General features: G+C 45.0%; 1 pseudogene; it reads right to left on the bottom strand.

Moving 5' to 3' along the window:
- Positions 1-16,800: 16,800 nt before the first annotated feature.
- On the bottom strand, positions 16,801-23,606 carry LOC143434863 (transcriptional enhancer factor TEF-4 pseudogene; annotated as a pseudogene).
- Positions 23,607-24,470: the final 864 nt, after the last annotated feature.

The raw sequence follows: 24,470 nt of genomic DNA, 5'->3' as shown, positions 1-24,470 counted from the left end.
TTCTCTGCTTTTCCAGTGATAAGACTATAAGGTGTGTCACCACATCTGGCCACTATGTATGGTGTGCTGGGCATGGGACTTAGTGGCCTACATGGCAAGCACTTTGCCCAGTGAGCTATCCGTACAGTTCCAGGGGATCTGTTTTTAACCATGTACCATTGCTTCTAGGTAAGTCCCACTTCTGTGCAGAACCCATGGAACTCAGCTGCTGAGGCTGCAGCAAAGATTGAAGGAGCTGTAAATGCATATGCATATTTTATATGTATGAGCTTAAGTCATTAAACACCCACTCCTTTCCTTTCTCCACTACAGAAGGCTTTAGCCCATTTTCTGGTTTTCTTCGCCATTCCGTCATCATAACATAGTGACAGGAGACAGCCAGAACCAGGAACTTTTAATTCCTTGCATCTTAACACAATGAGGAAAAGCATTTTCCTCTGGCTTGGGAGAGAGCAACAAGAGGATGATGAATGTAAACTGTCGGGGTTTAATTATAACGTATAATTATGTATTTATGACATATTAATACTGTTGTTACTTTTATTTTGCCCTAGAGAGGTATAAATGACCTAATTCTCTTTCCATTCTTTTCCTGGTTGGAGTTTTCACTGCCTTGACTTCCCAGCTCATTTTCTGTCTTGTAAAACATCTCAGGTGATGAAACCTTGGAGTCCGGTGAACCACCTGAGGAAATTCAGGGCCTTCTGTGGAAAAGAAGCAGTTGCCATGGCGGCTGCGGACTGTATTTGTTTAACATCCATATTCCTGCCTCGTGGAGCCCAGCACCGTGTTATTTCCACTGGGCCCGAGCCAGCGCCTTGCTCCTCCCCACTGAGTCCAGCCTTGAACATTTCTCTGCGATTATGTTTCACCCGAGGATTAGCAAAATGCAGAGGGGGGAAAAACCGGAGAAGGTGTTTGGCGTGGGGCCCCGTGCTGTGTTCGCACAATCTGTCACTGAGCTAGGCTGATTGGCGAGCAGGCCAGGGGCTCAAGAGAGCAGGCTAGCTCTTCATCTTGGGTCTCAGGAACTATTGAGGTCCAGTAGGCCCAGGCTTGTTTGTTTCTAAGCCCCAAGCAAAGACCAAACCAACAAGTGGTTCTCATGCCTCACCAAACTCTTAGAGAGTCTGGGACCAGACCAGCTTGGAGCATGGCTGTGTATAGCCAGAGGTGAGGCACTGGCTCAGAACAACTGTGGAAGCCACTGGTCACTGCTTCCCTTCATATCTGGGCCTTTCTGCCCCAATTCAGTAAACCCTTGCAGAGGGTTTTTCTTAAGAGAGGGTTTTAGCCAGGGTTGCCCCCAAACTTCAAATTTACCTAATATCTAAGAATAGCACAACTTCTGATGCTTCTGACTCCACTTCCTAAATTAAGAGATTACAGGTAGAGGCACCATGCCCAGTTTATGCAGTGGTAGGGATTGATATTTTTTTCTCCTGTGTTTATTTATTCATTTAGTGTGTGTGTGTGTGTGTGTGCTTGCGCACGTGCGTGCGCGCATACTGTGGTGTGCATGCCAAGTTTGGAGGACAACTTGCAGGAGTTGATTCTCTCCCTCCACCATGTGGATTCCAGGGCGTGGTTTCAGGTCATCAACCATGGCCGAAGCAGTCACTGTCTACCATGGAGTCATTTTACAGGCCACCCCCAGACCCCGGGTCCTTCTGTGAGGCCAGAGGAAGCCACACTTTAGCAGGCATGGAGAAGCCACTGAGCCACTATGGAAGCTGCAACTCTAGGGTCAAGTTTCTTGAGAAAAACCTCCAGGCTGCCGGTTGCCCTAACTGCTCTGCAGCACAGTCAGGAGGGTGTGAGGTCCCCATCTGGTTTTGTAAAACCTGGCTGATGGAAGAACCCCACCAACCGGAGATGTCTGGAAGCCACCGGGAGAGGGAGACACTGATCCAAAGCTCAAGTCTCTGACTGAGATTGGAATGTGCACCTGGAGGCTGAAGCAGGACCCTGCAAGGAGACAGAAGGTCAGAGATGGGGCTGTGTGGGGGACCAGACTTTCTGAGAAGCTATGGTGTCGGACAAGGGTCTGAGGGTGTTAGTGAACAGTGTATACTTGACCATGGTGTGTATGTGGTGTTTAACACTGTGCCAAGGGGATGAGATAGCAAGAAGTGGGGATCCTGTTCTGTTAGGGTCATTTGGAGGTCCACCCCTACCCCTACAACAAAGTACTTCCTCCCTTTTCTGGGAAAACTATATTTATATTAATTTCTTGAGATTTTCATACATGCGTAGAATGTGTTTTGGTCACATTCACTCTCACTCCTCCCCCTAACTCCTCTCAGATCCACTGTACTTCCCCTCCTTCAAGTCCTCCCCTGCTCCCTCTCCCAGGCTGCTCATTCCAACTGTGTTGCCTATATACTCATGGGCGTGGGGTCATCTGCTAGAGCCTAGGTGGCGGACATGGGGCCACACCCTTAGGGAAAACCAACTCCCTTCCCCCAGAAACTTTCAGGAGCCAAGAGCTCCTCAGGGAGGGGTGGGGGCTCAAAAGCTCTTCCCCATCAGGCAGCTGACCTGCCTGATCCTGCGCAGGTGTCTGCTGTGGGTTCCTGAGAGCATCTGTCTTCTCATTTCAGGTATAGCCTGTTCACTCACAGCAAAATCATCTTAAAGGGCCAGCATCGGCCCCCAGGGGATCACCTGAGCACAGAACTCTGGAAATAGCTGTGTTAGAAGACCCTGATCACGATCCTGATGCTATTTTATCACTAGCTCTTCGGGCAGCATTGGGTTTCCTTACCTGGAAAGCAAGTGGGATTTAAATATTGTGAAAAATAATATAAGACCTATCAATAGTGTCCCTGCAGTTAATTTATATCAGCTTTCTCACGTCTTAACCCTGGGAAGGCCCCTGGTTTGTCTGGACTGTGACAGTGTGGCAGAAGTGACATTGTATCAGCAGAGGTATGCTGTGTCTTCCCTCGCTTCCCCTTCTCTGTGAAATCTTGCCAGGTTTAACAAACACTGGGCTGGAAAGAGTATGAGGGTCTAACCCACAGCCACCCTAAGCCAGACGGAGCCACATGAACTCTAAACTGAAGCGCCTGTCCAAGGCCCCTAGACCTCTGGGCTCCCCCAAAGAGCGAGCCTCTCTCTGCGCTTTGAGGTACAGAGTCTCGAATGGTTGTTAAGTGGTAACAGCTAATTGGCACAGACTTGGCATAGGAATTTGGCAAGGATCAATCAGAATTAATCGTTAAGGGCAAAGTCACGGCTTAGCCTTCAGTTACGGCAACAGCACATCTAATCAGGCAGAGCGAGGAAGGCAGGGAGGATCTTCTTTTGGCCAGGCTTTTGCAGCAGGAAGATGGGACAGCACAGCTAAATAACATGCTGGTTATATCTTAGAAGTATGTCTAAGGCTGTGACTCGGAATTCAGAACTACACTGTATTAGTGCATGAGAGTTATAAGCAGTGTTTATTTGAGGTTCAAAAAACGTAATTTATTGCAACAATGAGTTAATCCCCGCCCCCCCCCCCCCCACTTTGAGGTCTGTTAAAGCAGTGGTCCTCAACCTTCCTAATGCTGTGACCCTTTAATAACACAGTGTCTCATGCTGTGGTGACTCCAACTATGAAACTGTTTTTGTTGCTACTTCCTAACTGCAGTTTCACTACCGTTATGAATTTTAATGTAAATATCTGATATACAGGATATCTGTAGGATGGATACATCTCAGACGGTTCTCCCCAGTGGAGACATTAGAAAACAGATTTACTGGTGTATCTCGGCTCCCATGTCAGGACACGAGGTTTGGGAAGTAGGGCATATGTTGGAAGTGTGCCCTGCTGTGTATAACCCGTGCTCCCAGTCGCCTGTCTGCACGGACTGCCTGCTCCAGTCAGCCCCACGCTCTGGGAGAATGGGAGCCACACTAGGTGGCAAGGAGCTGGGGGAGTAAGAAACCACGGGAAAGTCAATGGTGTCGTTGAACTGCGTGCCACTTGCCAGAGGGAGAGGGGACCAAGTGAGTCAGAGGAATGCTTCCTCTAGAAGCTGAACAAGGGGCTCTTTCCTCTAAGAAGCAAGAGAGGGGGATAGAGACAGAATCTAACTAACATTAACTAACATGCCGTACAGAGTTAAAACAAAACGGAGGAAATCAAGAAACTATGCAAATAGGCTCTTCCATAGGGTAGGCTCACAGAGATGACAGGAGACTGTGTGCCCTGCCCAGAGACATGTGTAACTTTCTGAGCTTCAGGTAAGGCCCAGCTCAAAGCCACCAAGCTCCAGACAGCTTGGTGTCTGCTTGTCTCTATTTTCCTTTCCCTCTGCACAGCTCCAGAGCCAGCTGACAAGCCAGTGATTCCCTCGTGTCTCTCTGTGTCTGCGCCTGTGACAGCACTGTCTCATAAGCCAGAAAATCACAACATTTCAAAGATTCATTCAGCTTCCTCATTATGCATGTATGGGTGTTTCCTTCCCCAGTAACAGCCTTGCTAAAACAATGTTACAAACAGGCCTGGTAATATTTTTCCCATTTGTAGGCAGACATGAATGGTTAACTGTGTGCTTGTCCTACAGGCGCACAGAACTTTCGAATTAGGCTCTGAATGCTACCCAGTAATAGTAATAGTTATTTGCCAAAATAATTTTTTTCCCAATGAAACAGAAATCAAGTTTTGGGTTTGGTTTACCTCTGGATAGCAAAACCTGTTAGCTACTTCATTTTCTTACAAGGAAGTGGTTGTTTTATCAGTGTATCACAAATTTGGGGATAAAAATATATGTGGTCAAAATTTTTCAAAAGCAGTTGTATTTAGCAATTTTTACTCACGCCGGCTTAGGGGGGTGAGTCCGTAGGATCTGCAGGCCTGAATTCTGGCTCTTGAAGTCTAGAATTATTTCAAAGACAATCAGCAAGCTATACTGGTCTGGGCCTGCCCAGCTTGGAAAAGGGACACACAGCGTTTGGCTAAATGGTTGGCTATGGAGGTTCCCCCCACTCTCGCCACACATATACATGCAGAAAAAAATATATGGAGTTTGGCAGCCTGAAATTCTCTGCGAGTTTGGTCTGTAGCAACTGAGACTATGAGCTCAAATGCAGCTGTGTAGTGCCAGAAAGTCACCTAAGGACGTGTCCTTAGTGTGTCCTGATGGAAACCAGTATCTTCCAACAACAACAATACCACTACTGTCACCACCGCTACTGCCGCCATCACCAGCTGGCTGGTCTATAAGACTCTATGGGTCATGGTTGGGTCCTCTGGCCCTTTTGGAGACATATAACATTTGTAGAATAAGAGAGCAGTATTTCCTTTGTTCCTTGCTCTACTTAAAAATATTTATTTTATTATTTTATTATCTGTCTCTCTATCTCTCTGTCTCTCTGTCTCTCTCTCTGTCTCTCTGTCTCTCTCTCTCTCTCTGTGTGTGTGTGTGTGTGAACACTCGTGGACATGAATGAATTGCCCATAGAGACCAGAGGAGGGCATCAGATCAGCAGAGCTGGCATTTGAGATGGCTGTGAGACCAGCCCATGCAGGGAAAAACTCAGGTCCTCAGGAAGAGCAAACACAACTGCTCCTTATTGTTGAGCCATCTCTCCAGGCCTGACCCCCCCCCCACAAGCCCCCCTCCTGTTCCAGCTTCCCTCTTCTTGTTCATAGCTGGAACTGGCCAACCAAAGACAAGGAACTGATGGCTTTATCCATTCAGCTTTTGAATGTGACACTTATAACTCCTTGAGTCACCTGGCTTGGAACTTTTTAACCTGTAAAAGTACATCGCTCAACAGATATTTCTCTCTGGAGGCTGAGGCAGTCAGGTAGATGGGGATTAAGCCTCTACTTCCTCCAGGCCTGAAAACTTATTTTGACCCAAATGCTTAAGTCATAGGTTTCATGTAGACACGGCTTTACTGAATCATTAAGAATTTTATTGGCTAAAGTAGGCATATATTTTTCCTAGTAGACATCATGACATAACCGTAATAAAAATGTAATATCCAAGTAATCACTGTAATGTAATTACAGTTTGGTCATAAAGTAAGATTAGAGGTCTGAGATGGCTGTTTGTGGGGTGTGCATGTTAATGTCTGACTGCTGTCTGTGCTTGTCCGGCTCATCACAAAACCAGGTGGCCAGAAGCCCAGCTGAGCCAGCATTATCTGGGTACCCTGTTTAGTCCATCTGCCCTCTCCGACTCTGTCATCCCGCCTGCCTTAGATGCCCAAGTGTCATTTGGTGGATTCCACAGTGGTTACTTTCTCCTTCACGGTGTCACAACCCTCAGCCGTCTTCTGATCGAAGTACCTGGCTCTGTGTCCCTTCGTGACCGTCATGTGTTACAATGTTAGCCTATTCTAGCTTTTGGAGGGAAGAACATTCCCAAACAACAACAAAACTGCTTTATACATTAGACCTAAATGTTACTAAAAAAAAAAAAAATCAGAGTTTGCCATCATTGGAAACAGTCTTTGAACTATAAATGAGATTCTACTATCTGTTGTTTCTTGGTAGCATGGATCACAAAAAGGTGAAATAGAAGCAAAAAAACCCAAACAAACAAAAACCCTCAAAACAAAGACAAACAAATAAACAAACAATCCTTTGAGTCCAAATAAAGAAGACAGTGGCTGGGTGTGTTTATCCAGCTTTACTTTCCATAATGGCTTTTCCTCATTGTTAACAAGGCTTGAAATACACTAACTGGAAAATTCTAGAAACAGAGACTTTCTAAGTTTTAAAGTGTATACATTTCTGAGTATCATTCCCCCCCCCCCCAGGACTCATTGTTCTGCACCATCACTTTTCCAGTGTGACCATGCTGGTGGACACCTGCTCCTTGGCCACTGGTGGCTGTCTTGTCAACTCCACTGTCAGGGTCACAGGTGCGTCTTTTCAAGTAACCCGTGTTTACTCCGTGATGGCGACTTTATGACCTTATGCTGCTATTGTTCTATTTTATTATGTCCCTCACCCCTCACTGCACCTAATTTAGAAATGAACTAAGCCGTAGGTGCGTGTCCCGGTTCTGCTTGAGTTGTGCTAAACCACTTTCTCCAATCTACCTTTGGAGAAAGGGTTTGCTAGTCTTACAATTCCAAGCTACAGTCTGCCAAATTCAAAGCAGAAACTTAAAGCTGCTGGTCAAAGGCAGAGAGAGATGGATGTGCGTGTGCCTACTGCTTGGCTTGATTTCTCAACTCTTCCAAAATCCAGGACCCCAAAAGGGACTGGTACCCATATTCAGCATGGGTCACCTCAACTCAATTAACCCAGTTAAGAAAAGTTCCTTACAGGTGTGCCCAGACAGCGACCTCATCTGGTAACCCCTCGCTTGAGACTCTTTGAAGGTGTGTGCATTGTGTCAAGCTGGTAACAATTAAAATCAACCAAGACAGCATGTATGTGCAGGAAGATTGCTGGGCCAGAGGATGTATGGGGGACGCTTTATGTGCATGGAAGACCACTGACGCCAACCTGATGTATGGGAACAGGAAGGAGGAGCTTTGGACTAGGCCGATCTGGGTTGCTGGCTTTTACTTGGCATCCACTCATGGGCTGCTGAAGAAATGTTATTTTTTCCTTAAACTTTGTTCTCATTAATCTTGTGTTAAGAAGGGTCTAACCCTGTTGGGCACGCAGGTCGTTTCAGTTCCAATTAGCATATATTTCCGGAGGTGTTGAGTGGGTGGAGGTAAGGGAGCCCCAACATCTCTAAACTGCTGACCTTGAGGGACTTGTAGGAAGGGTGTCTCTGACATGCACATACTACAGCTGACTCTGAGAAAGCTCTAGGAAATGGGAAGTTATGGTTGACTCTGGTGATTTATGCTAAACAGAATAAACCGTGATAGAAGCATAAAGTATTACTAAGCTTACACTTTGCTCAACCCATACAGATGAAACTCAATCTTTTTACTTCAAAAGCAGACATTTGGAGTCTCTATAGAAAACTGGGTGTGTGCTGTCTCCTGCTTGCTATGGGGACCCTGGTTAGGACCTGAAGCACCCTGAGGTCTCAGGTCAAAGTTTACCTTGTGGTCTCCCCACATAAAGAGCACCTGACCAGAACACCAAGGGGCTCTCTTGTTCCTGAGAAGCCGAGCATGTCTGTCAGAGATGGTCTTCAGGAGCCAAACTGGTCTATTGACCCGGCATCAGCAGTCTGGCTGCCTAACCGCACATGGAGGGATTAAAGCAAGAAGCTTATTTTGGGAGCAGATGGGTCACCACCTATACCTGTGACAAGGACAGAAACAAGAACTGTTGAATTGGCTTCGTTTTCTCCGGCAGGCACAGAGAAATAAAGCCTGTGTTTACCAACTGGAAAAGCACAGAGTTGGCAGAGAAAGGGGCAGGAGGAGGATGGGGGTGGAGGGGAGGGGCTATTTTCAAGCTTCTGAAAACATATAACAACACAAGGTTTCAAAACTATAATTAAAAACTATTTTTAAAAAGTTTTGATTGGGCTCCCTTCAAAAACAAGGTACTAAGGAGGGCTAAAATAAATCCCTGACAGCTGACTTATACTCATGGCTTCCTCTTAACTCATATCTGTAAGTGCCCCCCCCCCCTTTAGCAATATCAACAGTGGGCAATGTGTCTTAAGGTCACCAAGTAGGTCACGAGTGCTTCAGCTTAGTGGATGGGGGAACCCAAGGCCCAAAGATAAAGCTATCACACAGCTATCTGGAGTAGGGACAGGACATATGGCTGGATTGAATTTGTGTATGTGCCTGTGTGTATGCACTTTTATGTTAAGGTCAGAGGTTGACATCAGGTAACCTCAGTTTTCTCCACTTACTTTGAGACAGTTTCTCTCACTGAACCCAATGCTTGCCAACTTGATTGACTGACTGGCCAGTAATTCCCAGGGATTTGCCTGGCTCCCTTCCATCCCCAGTTAGTGTTATAGGCACAAGTGATCAAGCTTAGATTTTTATATGGGTGTTGGAAATCCAAGCTCAGGTCTTTGTGCTTGCATGGAAGACTCTTAATGAAGTGAGCCAACCCCCCAGTTTCTTAGCTTGAATTTCATAGAGTCAGATCCAAGGAAATCCCAGACCTTGTAAAGTAGCCAACTGCACTGTTTGTACAGAGCTGACCTAGAGGCTCACCCAGGCATCACTGTGAGCATTAGCGTCCATGTACCTGAGTCGTCTTCTGTTAGTGTCGGTGGCCTCACCTGAAGAATGAAGTCACCTGCAGTTTCAAACACTGAGGGCAAACATCAAAAAAGGTGATGTGATCTAGAGGAATCAGGAATACATGAGTGGAAAAAAGGGATAATTTATTCTGGACCAACATAATTCATAATATTTTAAAAAACAGGAATAAATCATAATATTTAAAAAAAAATCCTGTCAGGGTTGTCTGAGGTCAATTAAACTTTAATGGCCCAGATTTCATAAGAAAATCAACATTCAAACAAGGACCAATCCAAGAGGAGAATGGGCAGAGGCCACGATTAAGCAATTCAGAAAGGAACACGGGCTCCGGGCCAATGAACACATGAGACATGGTCTACTTAGGTGGTACTCAAAAATACAAATGAACGCAGTGGGCAAGCCTCTGCACTGAACTGGGAATGATCAAAAGGAATGATCAACAACATCAAGAACTGGTAAAGGCACAGAGGGGTTGATTTCCAAGCATTACTTATTAACATGCAGAGTCCTAAGATCTGAAGAGAGCTACTTGGATACCTGAGACACGGCACTTCCAAACCCAGGAATTAAAGCTCCGAGCCCAGAGGAACGTTTCTTGTTCATTTGTTGGTGTGACAGACACCGTGACTAAAAGCAACTTAGCGGAGTGAAGGATTTATTTCTGCTTACAGGTCATAGTTCAAGGTGAGGGAAGTCAAGGCAGGAACCCACAGCAGGAACTTGAAGGGAACCCCCCCTCCCCCTTGATATTCTACCCAGCCTTGTCTCTGACAAAAGAATGAATTCACAGCCAAAGAAAAGCAGCATGAACTGTGGAGGAAACCTGCTTGCTAGCCAAGGGCTGGCTGCTTATCCTTAACTAGTTTTCTTATATATTCCAGGACCACCTGCACAGGGAATGGTGTTGCCCACAGTGGGCTGGGCCCTCTGGTATTAATTAACAGCCAAAACAATCCCCCACAGACTTGTCCACAGGCCAATCTGATCAGCACAATCCCTCAATGGAGACTCTTTGCAGCTGACTCTAGGCTGTGTCAAGTTAATAGTTAAAACTATTTTGGACAGGAAACAGAGATTTCTATAGCTCATGCTGTGAAAGATGGTTGCAAACTCTGCTGTCTGTCTCATCCACAGCTTCTTTTTTTTTCTATTCTCCTTAATCTGGACTGGCTTATGACTAGCTCTCTGCAAAATACAGCAGAAGAGAGGTTGTGGGGCACCTGAGACAATCTAAAGAGGCAGTTTCTGTTTCCTCTTCCTGGAAGGCAGTTGAATTTGAAGTCAATCACTTTGAGTTCCCTATACCAAGAGGAAACAAAGCTTGGCATAAGCAAGGAGAAAGGTCATGTTGAGGGAGCCATCAAGGTGCCCCTTAAATGAGGAGAGTCTTTTGGAGCTTTTGGCCCACCTAGGCTGTCTGCTAGTTGAGTGATTACCCAATGGAGGCAAGTGGAGCAGAGCTATCTAGTCGAGTCCTGTAGGAATCCTGACTCCAGAATTATGAGAAGTAGTGAATCATGTGTTAACTCAGTAAATTCTGGGGGTAGTTTCCTTGAAAGATTTGTTTTATTTTCATTTGAGTGTGTGTGTGTGTGTGTGTGTGTGTGTATGTGTGTGTGTGTATGCCTGTACATGTAGTACCAAGTGTCTTACTTAGTTTGGGTTTCTATTGGAGTGACAAAACACCATGAGCAAAAAGCAAGTTGGAGGGGAAAGGGTTAATTCAGCTTACACTTTCACATTGCTGTTTATCACCAAAGGAAGCCACGACAGGAACTCAAACAAACAGGAACCTGGAGGCAGGAGCTGATACAGAGGTCATGGAGCAGTGCTGCTTACTGGCTGGCTTCTCATGGTTTGCTCAGCTTGCTTGCTTATAGGGCCGAGGACTACTAACCAAGGGATGGAACTACCTACAATGGCCTAGGCCCTCCACCATCAGTCACTAATTAAGAAAATGCCTTACAGCTGGATCTTATGGAGGCATTTTCTCATTTGAGGTTCTCGCCCTTCAGATAACTAGTTTGTGTGTCAAGCTAACAGAACACTATCCAGCACACCAAGGGAGTCAGAAGAGGATGTTAGATACCCTAAATCTGGAGCTTTAGGCAGTTGTAAGCCACTGGACATAGGTGCTAGGAATTGATGGGAACTGAACTCAGCAAGTGTCCTTAATTGCTGAGCCATCTCACCATCCCTGGGGTGGTTTCTTAATCAGGAAAAAGATACTCACTGTAAAAGATAACTAATGTATACGTAGGCAGGTTCACCCTCCAGGCAAGGAACCACGGTATCAAAGTATTTATGGAAGGCAAAGGCAATATGGGTTGGCTTATGGGCTGATCAGTGCTAGTGATGGCCATTGGACCAATCAATGGTTGCTGGTGGTTGATTTTCTCTCCTTTCCCATTTCTTTACTGTTAACATGTGTTAATTAATAATATGTATTTGTATGATATATGTATCATTATTGGTTTCAGGGTATTACAGGGGGAGTGAAATTCAGAGAAAAGATGAACGTATTGTCCAGATAGATTTTTCATTAAGTTTTATAACAGTTTTATATTTATTGAAAACTGTAGTCAGTATACAATTTCCATACAACCTAAACCATTCTTCTTTGTGATCTACATTTTCACTGTATCAGCAACTTTCAATGGACCAATGTGGTTATCACTTATTTGCAGTGATTCAACCAACGTCGATGCTTACTAACTTTTCTCTAATTTCTTTCTTCCTGGGTCGCACCCAGGACACCACATCACACTCCTGCTGTGTTTCTTTCGGTTATTCTTGGCTCTGATGGTTCCTTAGACTCTCCATCTCTCTTCGTTAGTGTTTATTTATATGAGTTCAGGTGTGTACATGTCAAGACACGGTTGGAGGTCAGCGAATGAGCTCAGGCGTTGAGCTTTTCTTTCCACCTTGTGTGTTGTTTGTTGATGTGTATGTCAGGAAAATGGGCCAGCAAGCTTCTGGGGTTTCTTCTGTCCTTGTCCCTCATCTATACTGTAGGAACGTGCCACCGCACCCAGCTTTCCATGGGTTCTGGGGATCCAGACTCAGGTCCGCATTATGGCACCGGTGCTCTATCCATTGGGTAAAAGGTTTAATTCAGATAATAGTTCATCATTGGGAGAAGTCAGGGCAGGCACCCACAGCAGGAACTTGAAGGGAGGCCTGCTTGCTAGTGCCCCTAGCATTGCCTCTGACCAAGGAACACACGTCACAGCCAAAGAAGTGCAGCACAAATCAGTGGAGCAGCGCTTGCTGGCCAGGGGCTGCTGTAACCTCAGCTGGCTTTCTTATATATCCACACAGAGATCTGTCTACCGGCGCCTATCACAGCTTTAACGACAAAAAGCTGGAAGCAATGTGAACGTCTGCTCAGTAGTGAACAGAAAATCAAGTAGCAGGGCATCCAGATGATGGAATATTAGCTGTCCAAAGCAGGGTACGCTAATACACAAGGCAAGGTAAAGCCTGGAAGCACTGTGCTAAGTATAAGACGTCCGACGTCTTGAACACCAACCTCAACCTCATATGGAATTGCCTTTTTTTTTTTTTTTTTTTTTTTTTTTTTTTTTTTTTTGCCATTCTGGAAATAATAAAAACCACAGGGACAGAAAACAGGAGCGGTTGCCAGGAACGAGTGACAGGATAGCAGATCAATTACCAAAAGACCGGAGAGAAGGTTTTTGGAATCTCTCTCTCTTGATTGTGGCCGTGATTATACAACTATGTTCATTTGTTAAAAGTCATGGAATGCACTTTTCATCTGAAAGTGTTTACTGCTATGTGTAAACTCTACTACTTTGAACTGATCCTTTTTCCAGAATGTATTCTTGATGTCTCATCTAAAAAACTTTGCAGCCTGTGACTTGACAAATGCTGGCCCGACACTGTCATAAAATGAAAATGCAAACAAGCAGCAAGGAAGAGTGTGACTACAAAGCTTGATGTAACGTTGTGGGAGACCCAACCACACCATAGCTAACTGCACTGGCCTTCTTACAGTTGGAGATGCAATGTGAATTGTGAAGCATCAAACTTGTTAAGGTTTCATTCATTAATCTACATTTTATAAAGTTTTTCAATTTTACACGTGTGTATACCTGCTTCTCTGTATGCACCGTGGGCATGCAGGTTCCTGAGGGAGCCAGAGAGGGCATCAGATCCCCCACAATGGGAGTTTAAGGTGACTGAGTTCTGCGGGTGTTTGGGAATTGAAGCTGGGTCCTCTGCAAGAGCAGCAAATGCTCTTAAGTGCTGAGCCCTCTTTCCAGCCCCTCAATGTAAAAATTAAAACAAAAAGCCCCATGTAATGATTATTGTGCTTGTCTGTGTTATGTGTGTGAGTATGGTCACTCACATGTATGGACGTTAGAGGACAAGTGTTGGGAGTCTCTTCTCCCCTCTTGGGAGTCTGGGGATCGAACACAGATTGTTATGCTTTTGTGATACCTGTTTTTTTCTACCAAGCCACCTGGGTTCCAAAACTTAAGGTTTTTTTTTTTTTTTTTTTTTTTTTTTTTTTTTTTTGTTTGTTTTTTTTTTGTTTTTTTTTTTGTTTTGTTTTGTTTTGTTTTTTTAAAGTCATCTTGACAAACACAGTTGAAGGTCAGGGGGTTTGGGGGAGGGTTCCTGTTGGGAGGTGAGGCAGAATGGTGATAGATTTGCAGGGCTTTGCAGAAGTAAGTCCTGAACATTCTCTCATTTGTTTAGCCAGTGTTGGTCCGACACCTATTATGGTGCCAGACACAGTTCTGTGTAGCTGGATACAGCAATGAACAGGGCAGACTTTGGCTGTTGATTGCAGAGTCTACATTTTAGATGGAGGAGACTGGAAAATAAACTGGTGAAAATGGTTTGTTAGAAGTTAGTAAGGGTTAGCATGCAGAAGGAACCTGGATGGGGAATGTGGCATTCTGGGCCAGAGGCTGGCATTTTGTTATTTTAAAGAGTGGCCAGAGAGGTCTTTTGGAAGAAGTGTTCCTTGGTCTAAAACCTGAAGCTGAAGGAGTCATGAGGGAGCTTTCAAGGGCGAATGCTTTCAAACCACTAAGAGTCGTGGTGTGCTAACATCATCTGGTTTGTTGAGATTCATTTTGCTTCCCAATAATGATGTAAGAATGCCATTGACTAGGATAACTGGTTATGACAGATCATAAAAATGATTTATAGAATAAATATAATCTTCATTTCAACTGAACAAGAGAAACTGAGACTCATCAGGAAGAAAACCACACACCTCAGCTTATTTTTGCCCTGGCCCTCTTCTCTTTCCCCCTCTGCCCTTCCATTTCCACTGTCTGTGATTCTGGGAAAGCTGTTACTAATAAATTTTTAGTATCATAAGCTGGGAAAAGTGGGTTAGAAAATTCAGGAGGAAATAGCCTGTTCATATGAAAACAATAATCACATAATATTTATTGTCTGGGATTGAAATGTTTCAAACATGCGAAGTAATAAAATATCAGGAAAAGCAAAACTTCCTAAAGTTAAAAATGTCATAAATTTCTTCCAAAATAAGACCTGAAAAAAGTTTAGGTGATACTTTATGTCAGTAGAAGAAGAAATTACTCTTGCATCTAAATTAAGGAAGTCCAGTGCTTTTGGAGGACAAATACTAGTCAGTATTACTGGAGACACTGGCAGGCACCACGGAGACTTAAGGAAATGGTTCCGCTCACTGTGTGTTGGGGAACCATTTATTAAGGAGTTGCCTGGCTCATGTCTTCTCTTTCTCAGACACAGCCACATGTAGCCCAGGGTTGCCTAGAATGCAGAGTGTGTTCAGGATTGGAGTTGCCCATGCCCCAGGACAACCCAGGGTGTTTTTGCTTTCCACCATATACAAAGCAGGGGACCTCGTTTGCCACTGTGTGCCAGTCTAGCTGGCCCACGTGCTATGGGGATTCTGTCTCTGTCTCCCTATTCCCATAGACGCACAGGGAGCACAGATCTATTACTACATCTGGCTTTAAAAAAATATTATTTTATGTATATGAGGATTTCACCTGCATATGTATCTGTGTAACACAGGCATGCCTGATACCCACGGAGGTCAGAAGAGGGCTTGGACTCCTCTGAAACTAGAGTTACAGATGGTGGTGAGCCACTATGTGTGTTCTGCAAACTGAGACTTTTAAAGAGGGCTTCTGGGGGGGGGGGGACTCAAACCCAAGTCATTAGGTTTGCAGATTGAACACGTTTCCACTGAGCCAGCTCCTCAGCTCACTTTGGTCTTTACTCAGCCTGTTGAGTGCTGGGATCCGGGTCATGTACCACCACACCATGGGGGCTGGAAGCGTTAGCATTGTTCATGTACTGTTACCAATGAGGTGGTCACCTACCTTAAAATGACGTTTAAATAAATGTACATTACATAAAGCACAATGGCACATATGGCTTTATTTAAAATAAGACGATCTGTCTGGACAACACACGTTTTTATTTACTCTATAGAGACGTTGATCTAAGTGGTATTATGACTCTGATTCTACAATTCTGCAAGTCAGCTTGCATCCTGGACTTCTAGTTTAGAGTAATAGTCCATATTGTTTGGCTTGCACGGGTGCTAAAGAGTTTTTGAATGAATGACTGACTGAATGTAGACACTTTAATAACAAGTTATTCTTTAGTGGGAAACTATTGCTTCTGGTCTCAAAAAATTTCACTTTAAGCCCTACATTTGATTATTTGGTTAAGTTTAGTGGACATGGTCTATCACTGTTAGTAAATGAAATCTCATCCTAAAATACCCATTGTCTTTATAGTAAATTATCGGGAGAAGTGAGGCACTTACTAAGGTGCCTCATCTATAAATGAAGAATGTCTTAGTAGTGTGCAACCCTAAGCATGGGCAGATTCAGATAGTAACACAAAGTCCCCCAGCCTGCAGCAGTGCAATGTGCATGAGGCTTACAGGGACCTACTTATAAAGGTCATGAGCATGGGACCTGGACTCGTTCATCTTCATTGTCAACCTGACTGGACTTAGCATCACCTAGGAGACAAGCACCCATTGTGCTGGCTAATTTTATGTCATCTTGACACAAGCTAGAGTCATTGGAGGAAGACTCAGTTGAGAAAATGCATCCATAAGGAGGGTTGTAGGCAAGCCTGTAGGGCATTTTCTTAATTAGTGATTGATGGAGGAGGGTCCAACCCATTGTGGATGGTGCCACCCCTGGGTAGGTAGTCCTGGGTTCTATATGAAAGCAGGGTGAGCCAGTCATAAGGAGATAGCCAGGAAGCAGCACTCTTCTGTCACTTCTGCATCAGCTCTTGTCTTCAGGTTCCTATCCTTCCTGATATCCTGTCCTGCCTTCCTTTAGTAGTGATGAACAGTGCTAATGAAGTGTGAGCCAAATAGACCCTTTCCTCCCTAGGTTGTGGTGTTTCACTGCAGCAATAGAAACCCCAGGGCCTCTCTGCCTGCCTCCCTCCCTCCCTCCCTCCCTCCCTCCCTCCCCCCCTCCCTCCCTCCCTCTCTCCCTCCCTCTCTCTCTCTTTCTCTCTCTCTCTCTCTCCTCTCTCTGTAAAGCTGTTTTCAGAGGGGTTCTGTCACTAGTGGTTGGGGTCTGGGGTAGGTGTTTCTAGGTTCTTGGCTTCTTATTCATAAGACTGAAATAAGCTCACATGGACTTACAGAAGCACCATAAAGTTAACTTTATTCCATGCAAATAGACTGTATACATCAGAAATACTGTCAAAAGTGACAGCAGGCCACATGAGTGAGCACACCCAAGGATACTGATTATCATTTGGAGTGTCCTTTTATGGGGATCAAGAAAGAAGCTGCTGGGTTGCTAAGGGATATAGGTTGGGTGGTTCTCTATTTTGGCTGGCAGTTTTTGAGTTAAATAACCATCTCTGTACTATATATATCCTGTCCCATAATGTATCTGATTTTAATCATATGCATGCCAATTATGCACAGGCATAAAATGGAAAATACATCCTTCCAAAAAGCCCTCAGAGGACAGTTTACTATATTATGCATGCACCCAAACTTGTTCATGTTGGATTGACTGTCGTACCCTTCACCCAGTATATTTGGAACAGAATTGAATATAAACCATCCTGCCTCATTAAGGGGAAGAGAAATTTATTCAATTATTTAAAGGGGAAATTTATTCAATTATTTAAATGCATCTTAAGGCAGGTAGAGGTCCTAGGTTGCTAACAGGTTGTTAAGTGCACTGTCCAGGGAGAGGTTTGCACACGGTACATGAAGAGTCCTAGGCTGCCAAGCGAATTGTTAGAAGAGGGGTTTGTGTACAGCCCAAGCCAAGAGGAGTCCCGGGTCACTACACTATTCCCTATTCGAGGAAGATACACCATGAATGTGTGCCCCAATACTCCATGGGGCTGGAGTCTCCGACTAAATAAGAAAGAAGAAACAGGAATCTAGCCGAGAACTGGCATTCATTTCTCTGCGTTGCGACTTTGGACAGTGACCAGCTGCTTCACAATGCTGTCACGGTGCATTCTGGACATAATTGTGAACTAAGATAATCCCTTCTTTCCTTAAGTTGCCTTTTCAGGTGCTGTGTTACAGCAGCGAGACAGTAAGGTGGCCAGGGCACTTTGGCCTTTGATGCCTTGGATTTGTCTTCAAGAGAAAAGAAGTGTGATCTGCAGTTCACGAGATTTCTGGCAATCGAGGAAGCAGTAACAGTAGATGAAGCACTGGGCTCTTTGACTCTTTCCAGGTCTTGTGGAGTCATCAGAAGCCAAATCAGCATCAGGAGCATTTGCTGCTGTCTGGGGACTTCCTGGGTGAGGGGCACATACAGGTGAGTGGGGAGTGATGCATGGTCAGTGGACACACAGGAAGCTTGACATAACCCTTGAAAAGGAAGTGGCTGGAAGAGGTCGGTCAAAGGCTTCTTTGCCTGCGTGGGTATCTGTACAGCATATGCATGCTCCGTGGAGGCCGGGAGACACCCTGGAACTGCAGTAACAGATGGCTGTGAGCCACCATGTGGGTGCTGGGAAATGAACCCAGTTCCCCTGGAAGATCAGTTGATGTTAAGCCCTGAGCCACTTCTCCAGCCCCTGGGGTTGAATTTTCAAAGTTGCTAAGTATAGATGAGAGCGGGGGGGAAAAAAAATTGTAATGCAGATTGCACTCAGCCACTTTCTTTCCATTTCCCTGTTTATCACTGTACATTAAAGCCTTCAAACATGCACACGCACACTTAAGAGAAGCTAGGCCCATCACAATTATAATTAAGGGACAAATACTTCAAGACCATTTCATGCATGCTCTGAACACTGCCATCTAAACCCTGGTATTGACCCCTGCCTGAAAGCACATGTGAAGAACATGGAGCTTATTCAGAGACATGGATAATTTGTGTGAAAACATACAATCAGTGTTCTGGACACAGCCAGCATTTAGAAGATGTTTTCTTTGTCAGTTTCTATGAGGAACCTCTGTCTCTGTGGCGTGTTTATTCACATACATGTATATGTGCAGGTACGTGTGCCTGTGGGGGTAGTGGTCAGAGGATGGCCCTGGGTATACTGCTCTATCTTTCTCTGCCTTGTTAAGGTGGTCTCTCTTGGCTTAGCTGGCAGTCAGCAAAGCCCAGGATTCTTCCTATCTCCACCCTTCACTCCCGGTTATTGGGGCGACAGGCAGGTATCCAACTGACTTTTTCTGAAAGTGTTAGAGATTTGAATGTAGGTCCTCTTGTTTGACCAGCAAGGTCTTACCCATTGAGCCAATGCCTCAGCACCCATGGCCCCACTTCTGCTAGACCCTTAATACATATTACACTATTCATAATATTTACCCTAAGGTTTATAACACTAAAGAGGAGTTGGTATTCTCTATAATTATATTCTGTTATACACTGTTTTATATTGCTTACATAATACATAGATAAAGACTGTTTGAGCTGCAATGAAATTTTCTTGGAACCAAGTATTTCTGGTATGAGAAAGGTTTTTCTCTTCATTGTGTTCCCAGAAGTTTCTCGTATATTCCATAATGTTAAACAGTGGGGTCACAGCACTGGGTAAATGTCAGTCCCACTTTAGATCACTGTTTGCAAAGCACTTAACTTGCCAAGTTCCTGAGTCTCCTTTCCTGCCTGTGGGCACACTGTGTGCTCTTCACAGAGTGTGGTGGAGCTTCAAGGAGGGGCTCATGAAGCCCTGCTCACAGGGCTTTCCTCTGATTATTATACCTCACTGATGAACCCGCTGACAGTATTTTCAGATTTCAATGTAATGTTTTTATTGTTTACATGTTTGTGTGCCTCTGCATGAGCGTGTTTGTATGTGTGCTTTGGTATGAGTGTGTGCGTATGTGTTTAGGTGTCCCCAGAGGTCACAAGAGGGCACAGGATCCCTTGCAGCTGGAGTTACAGGCATCTGAGAGCCACCCCACTGGGGTCCTCCTGATAAACAGGACATTTCTTTCCAGGCCACTATCATAACGTTTGATAGCAAGTAGATATGTACAACTGTGCCTTGATCCTTTCCACTTATTCCTCCTATGTCTTTTCCTATTTTTACTTCTCAGTGTCACTGAGAATAGTGACAGCTGGGCATTTAGGAGCAGGTAGGGAGCAAGAACACAGGCTCTCCACAGAGCCACAGTAGTTCATACGTGGTCTTTTGTTCCCTTGTATGACCTGACCATTTTAAATTATGCTTCCATTCCAAAATTTCCAAGACTTAGGACAGCTTGAATGCTTGATGTTTTGTTTCATTCTTTAAATCCACACCCTACCCCCATGGTAACTCTGTCCCACTCACAACACTTGAGACTCACTTTAAACGATATGACTTTTTGATATTTATGTTTCCCAGGCGTCTAGCCCTATTTAACCATCACATCTATATCCGCCCCACACAACATGGTTTTGTTGCTTAACCTTGGGCAGAGGGCCTCGTAGAGAGCCTTTCCTTTAATGAACACAACTCCATGGAAACTGCTGGAGTCCCTGCTCCTCACCACTGAACCTGGATTCCAAAAAAGATAGAACATTGCTGGAGACTGGGATTCATGGAGGGGCACTGCTTTGACACACTCTGCTCGCCGCCCTTACACTATTTGTGGAAGTGTTTATGTACTATGAAATGCTCAGCCAGAGAATACAGGAAACTGTAAAAGATTTTATGGGACGTATACATGGTTGATGGGAGAGCTTAAATGTGACCTGGGAAGGTTCTATCTGAGTTTCTGGAGGCGGACAAGAACGCATATGCTCTGTGCTGCTTCACTGTCTCATAAGGGGTTATATGAGCAATGCCTAATTTGGGTGTTATATTGAAAAAAATTTTCTAAGTTTGAATTTTACAATTTCTAGACAAATAAACTTGTTTTCTTTCAGAGCACAGATTTCCAGTTATGTTTACTTATCTTCAATGTGGTAAAATATTGAATTTGGTTTGTTTACTATTTTTTTATAAATCATTTTTATTTATTTATTTATTTCATATATGTGAGTTTGCTGTCATCAGACACACCAGAAGAGGGCATTGCATCTCATTACAGATGGTTGTGAGCCACCATGTGGTTGCTGGGAATTGAACTCAGGACCTCTGGAACAATAGTCAGTGCTCCTAACCTCTGAGCCATCTCTCCAGCCCCTTGTTTACTAATTTTTAAAAACAAAGAGCAGTCTCACAGGAGCTATCTATATACACTATTTGAAAATATTTGCATTTCTGATGATTTTTAAATAAAAACCTTAAATTGGAACATTATTATTATTTGGTAAAAATAGCGTTATTCTCCTTCAAACATAAACCATCACTCTTGGGGTAAGGAAGGTGGCAGGGTGGTCCAAGGCTGACTTAAATGGGGTGGGGGGAGATTAAGAAGTCCCACCCCACTGCCTAGCTGAGATAAGATTACATCCCTAACACTGTATATAAACATCTCCTTATATTACAATTGTTTTCAGGTCCCACTTCACCCTACCCCAAGCTGGGAAACCATTATCTTCCATTTGTGACATTACAGATCCCAGAGAAAGCGGGGGGGGGGGGGGAGAAGAGGCAGACATGAGACAACTGGAAAACAGGAAGGTTACAAGGCAATGAGTAATATGCCCCACATAGCCCAGCTCCCCTTTCCAGAAGAGCAAGGAGGGGCCCCTGTAGAACTGAGAGGCCAGTGCTGTGCCTGTGGGCATGCACTGCTGTCCTCAGTCCCTGATGTTCAGGAGTGGTGTGTCCTGTCACATGCTGTCTGTGAGGTCCTCGTGTTGGGGGTCTAAACTCAAACCCAGCTCACTTAGCTCCATAACCAGGCTTCCGTTCCTTTCCAATAGGAGCCAGCCACCATGGCTCATGCTTCTGAGATTAGGCCTTTTAAGAAATCATGGTCCCCTTTCCAAATCTCTCTTACAGGGAGAGAAAAAGGGTCCTTCCTAGGAAGGAGGTGTTCTGAAAAACATCAGCAATCTATCAGTCCCTGACCAGGCAGTAGATGTGCTGGGCTCTGCGTTCACTAGTGGAGACTTCAAAGACATAGGCAGTACACAGCAGCAGTTCCTGAGTGTCCCTGTTTGTCACCACCTGGAGGATGGTGAAGTTCTCCAGGACACTGTCCATCATGTAGTGTTCAGGCAGCTGACGAAGCTTGTGCAGGAAGTTAACCAGGCACTCACACATGGGAGAGCGCAGCAGGCGATATACAAAATGTCCATCCTCCAGCTGCGCCCACTCCCTCTGGACCCCCTCTACCACTTGCTTGCCAAAGGAGAAGACCTTGGAGGAGCAGGTAAGTGTCATGAGCTCCCGGTTCTGGCTCTCATACTGGCTGCTCACTCCATAGAAGCCACCACCACCTCCACTGCTCCCTGCCTCCTCAGCACTTGGGCCCCAGTTCAGGTCCGCCCAGAACTTGACCAAGAAGGCATGTGGTGGCCCTGGGTCATAGAGCTCCCGGAGACCGGAGGCCACCTTTTTTCTCAGGGAATTTGTTGTAGATCTGCCACACGTCCACACTCTCCAGGGGTGGTGCTCCTGGGCTGGGGCACTGTTGACTGATGTGGACAAACAGATGCCTCTGAAAGGAGTCAACTGCGTCTGGCGGTTCCACAAACGCTGGCTGAGAACTCCACCAGCTGCAGGCACGCAGTCCCCAGGGCCCGAGCCTGCCAGGCTGGGAGAGACGGAGAGGGTAGGGGCAGGGGGGAGAGGGCTGGGGGTGTCAGTGACACAGAGAACGGTGCCTGTGAGAAGGGCTTCACGTCTGGAACATTCCACGGTGGCCCAGAGCTCCCTGACCAGAACTGGAAAAGCTCAGTGGCCTGAGAGCCAGAAGGACCCAGCTTGGCCTGGAGGGAAGGTGTAGAGATGCGCTGTGCCGAAGACATGGTGGCCATCATCTGGAACGCCTTGTCCTTGGAGACTTGGTCCTTCAGCTTGGACTGAGTTTCTCTCGATTTCCTTCGAGCCAAAACCTGGATGTGATTAGAGACCTGCTTTTGAGTTCTCGCCTGTCCTCAGCTTGATGTAACGGGCAATGAGTTCATTCCGGCCATACATCTTGCCCTCATCTGACAGGATGATCTTGCGACAGCTACAGGGAGGGTAGATGGCCAGGGCCTCCTGAAAACTCTGCTCATGTCAGGGCTCCACACACCTTCTGCATCAGGGCTCCCGTCACCTCCAACGCCCTCACTGCCAACGGTGCCCTCCTCACTGCCTTCCTTACTACCTGTCCAGCCCTCACCATCATCCAGGGGGGCCCCAGTCCGGGGATCCCCCATCTGGTCCTCCTGACCTGGGCAGGGGAGCCACGGGCGGGCGGGGCTGGAACATTATTTTTGAATCTCAATTATTATCATATGTGAAGAAACGCCCTTTATTCATGACCCCAAAAGGACATTTCCAGAAAGTCACAGTTCTGAGTTCAGGCAGTAGGAGGAAGTTCTGCTTCCTTTACTCTTACCTACTGGGCAACATCAATTTTCCAGAAGAGAAGCTATTTACTATTGTGGGCTTATTTACTTTGAAATTTGATCTCTAAACTACAAGGGATTAAGGGCGACAACATTCCCAATTTAGAGTCAAGCCCCAGTATAGAAAGTGTGTCATTTACTGGTGCAGTCCTCCAAAGATTCACGATTATGATTCCACATTTATATTTTAGCTGTGTCTATAACTAGTATCATTGTGAAATAAGTTTATGTTATTGTACAGGATAAGTATGAGAGCCCTGGTGTGTCTTGCTAACATCCTCGTAAGTCCAGGATGGTAAAGTGTGCGCTTAGGCTAGGGATCACAGATGCTCATGCATGGTCTCTTCCTGCTCTTATTGTGTGATTCGGGACTGTCACATTGCCCGTCTAGGCCAGGTTCATTTACATCTGTCAAATGTGTGACAATTCCCAATGGCCTGCACAGTTGCCTTCTCTACAGTGATAACATGTGACACTTTAATCTGAGGGTATAGTTTATGGAAGTGTCATTTGTGAGATTTTTTTCTTCTGTTCAATTTTATCTATATCACTGTCCATAACATTTCGTATTACTTCGAATTTAGTTTTACTTAAAGGATTAGGGAAAGAGCCTATATGTAGGAAAGAGGAAAAAATGAAAATTATTAATATTAAGTGATGATGGGCACATCTAGGTTGGCTCAGGACAGACACAAAAGACCTTGTTTTATTCTACCTTCAGCTTTCTGGCTGATGATGAAAAGTGAAAGCGATTATGTGAGCTCACTGGGCAAAAGCAGATTTTATAAATAATTACCTGTCAGACGGTTCAAGATAGACAAACATACATCAGACCAACACAAACACAGAGCTGTCGTGTTCCTGAGAGAAATGTACGTTGAGTCTTCCTTCCCTGGGACTATGGGGAGAGTAGGTAGAAGAAAATGAAGGGAAAATCAAAACCTTGCATTTTTTAACCTTGTGCAATTTTCAAATATATAATGTAGGGCCGAGAAGGGTTTCCAACAGGAAAAATCAGCCTGAAAATTTGAGATCTTCTAGAAGCCTGGCAGATGGAAACCAAATCCAGTAAGTGCTGCCATTTCCAGAGTGAGGATGTTTACTGCAGGGTTATAATTTTCCATGATTAGGGACGCCAAGGAGAATAAGAGTGACGATAAAAAGAAAAAGCGTAATCATACTTTTCAATAGGCACGGGTGGAACATCAGAACCCTTCGGCAATTTTTGATATTAAATATCTGCATTTTTTTTTTTATAACATGTACATTCTTTTTCCTGAAAATGGTTGCTGCACATCAGGTAAACCACAGCGGGGAACAACAGGGCACAGCAGGGCACAGCACACTGAGGCTCAGAAGGGTTTGTTCACACAGAAAACC

The sequence above is a fragment of the Arvicanthis niloticus genome, chromosome 17 (genome assembly GCF_011762505.2).
Source record: "Arvicanthis niloticus isolate mArvNil1 chromosome 17, mArvNil1.pat.X, whole genome shotgun sequence".
NCBI classification, from domain to species: domain Eukaryota; kingdom Metazoa; phylum Chordata; class Mammalia; order Rodentia; family Muridae; genus Arvicanthis; species Arvicanthis niloticus.
Note: the sequence above shows the minus strand (reverse complement) of the source record. Positions and strands in the feature narration are given on the sequence as shown.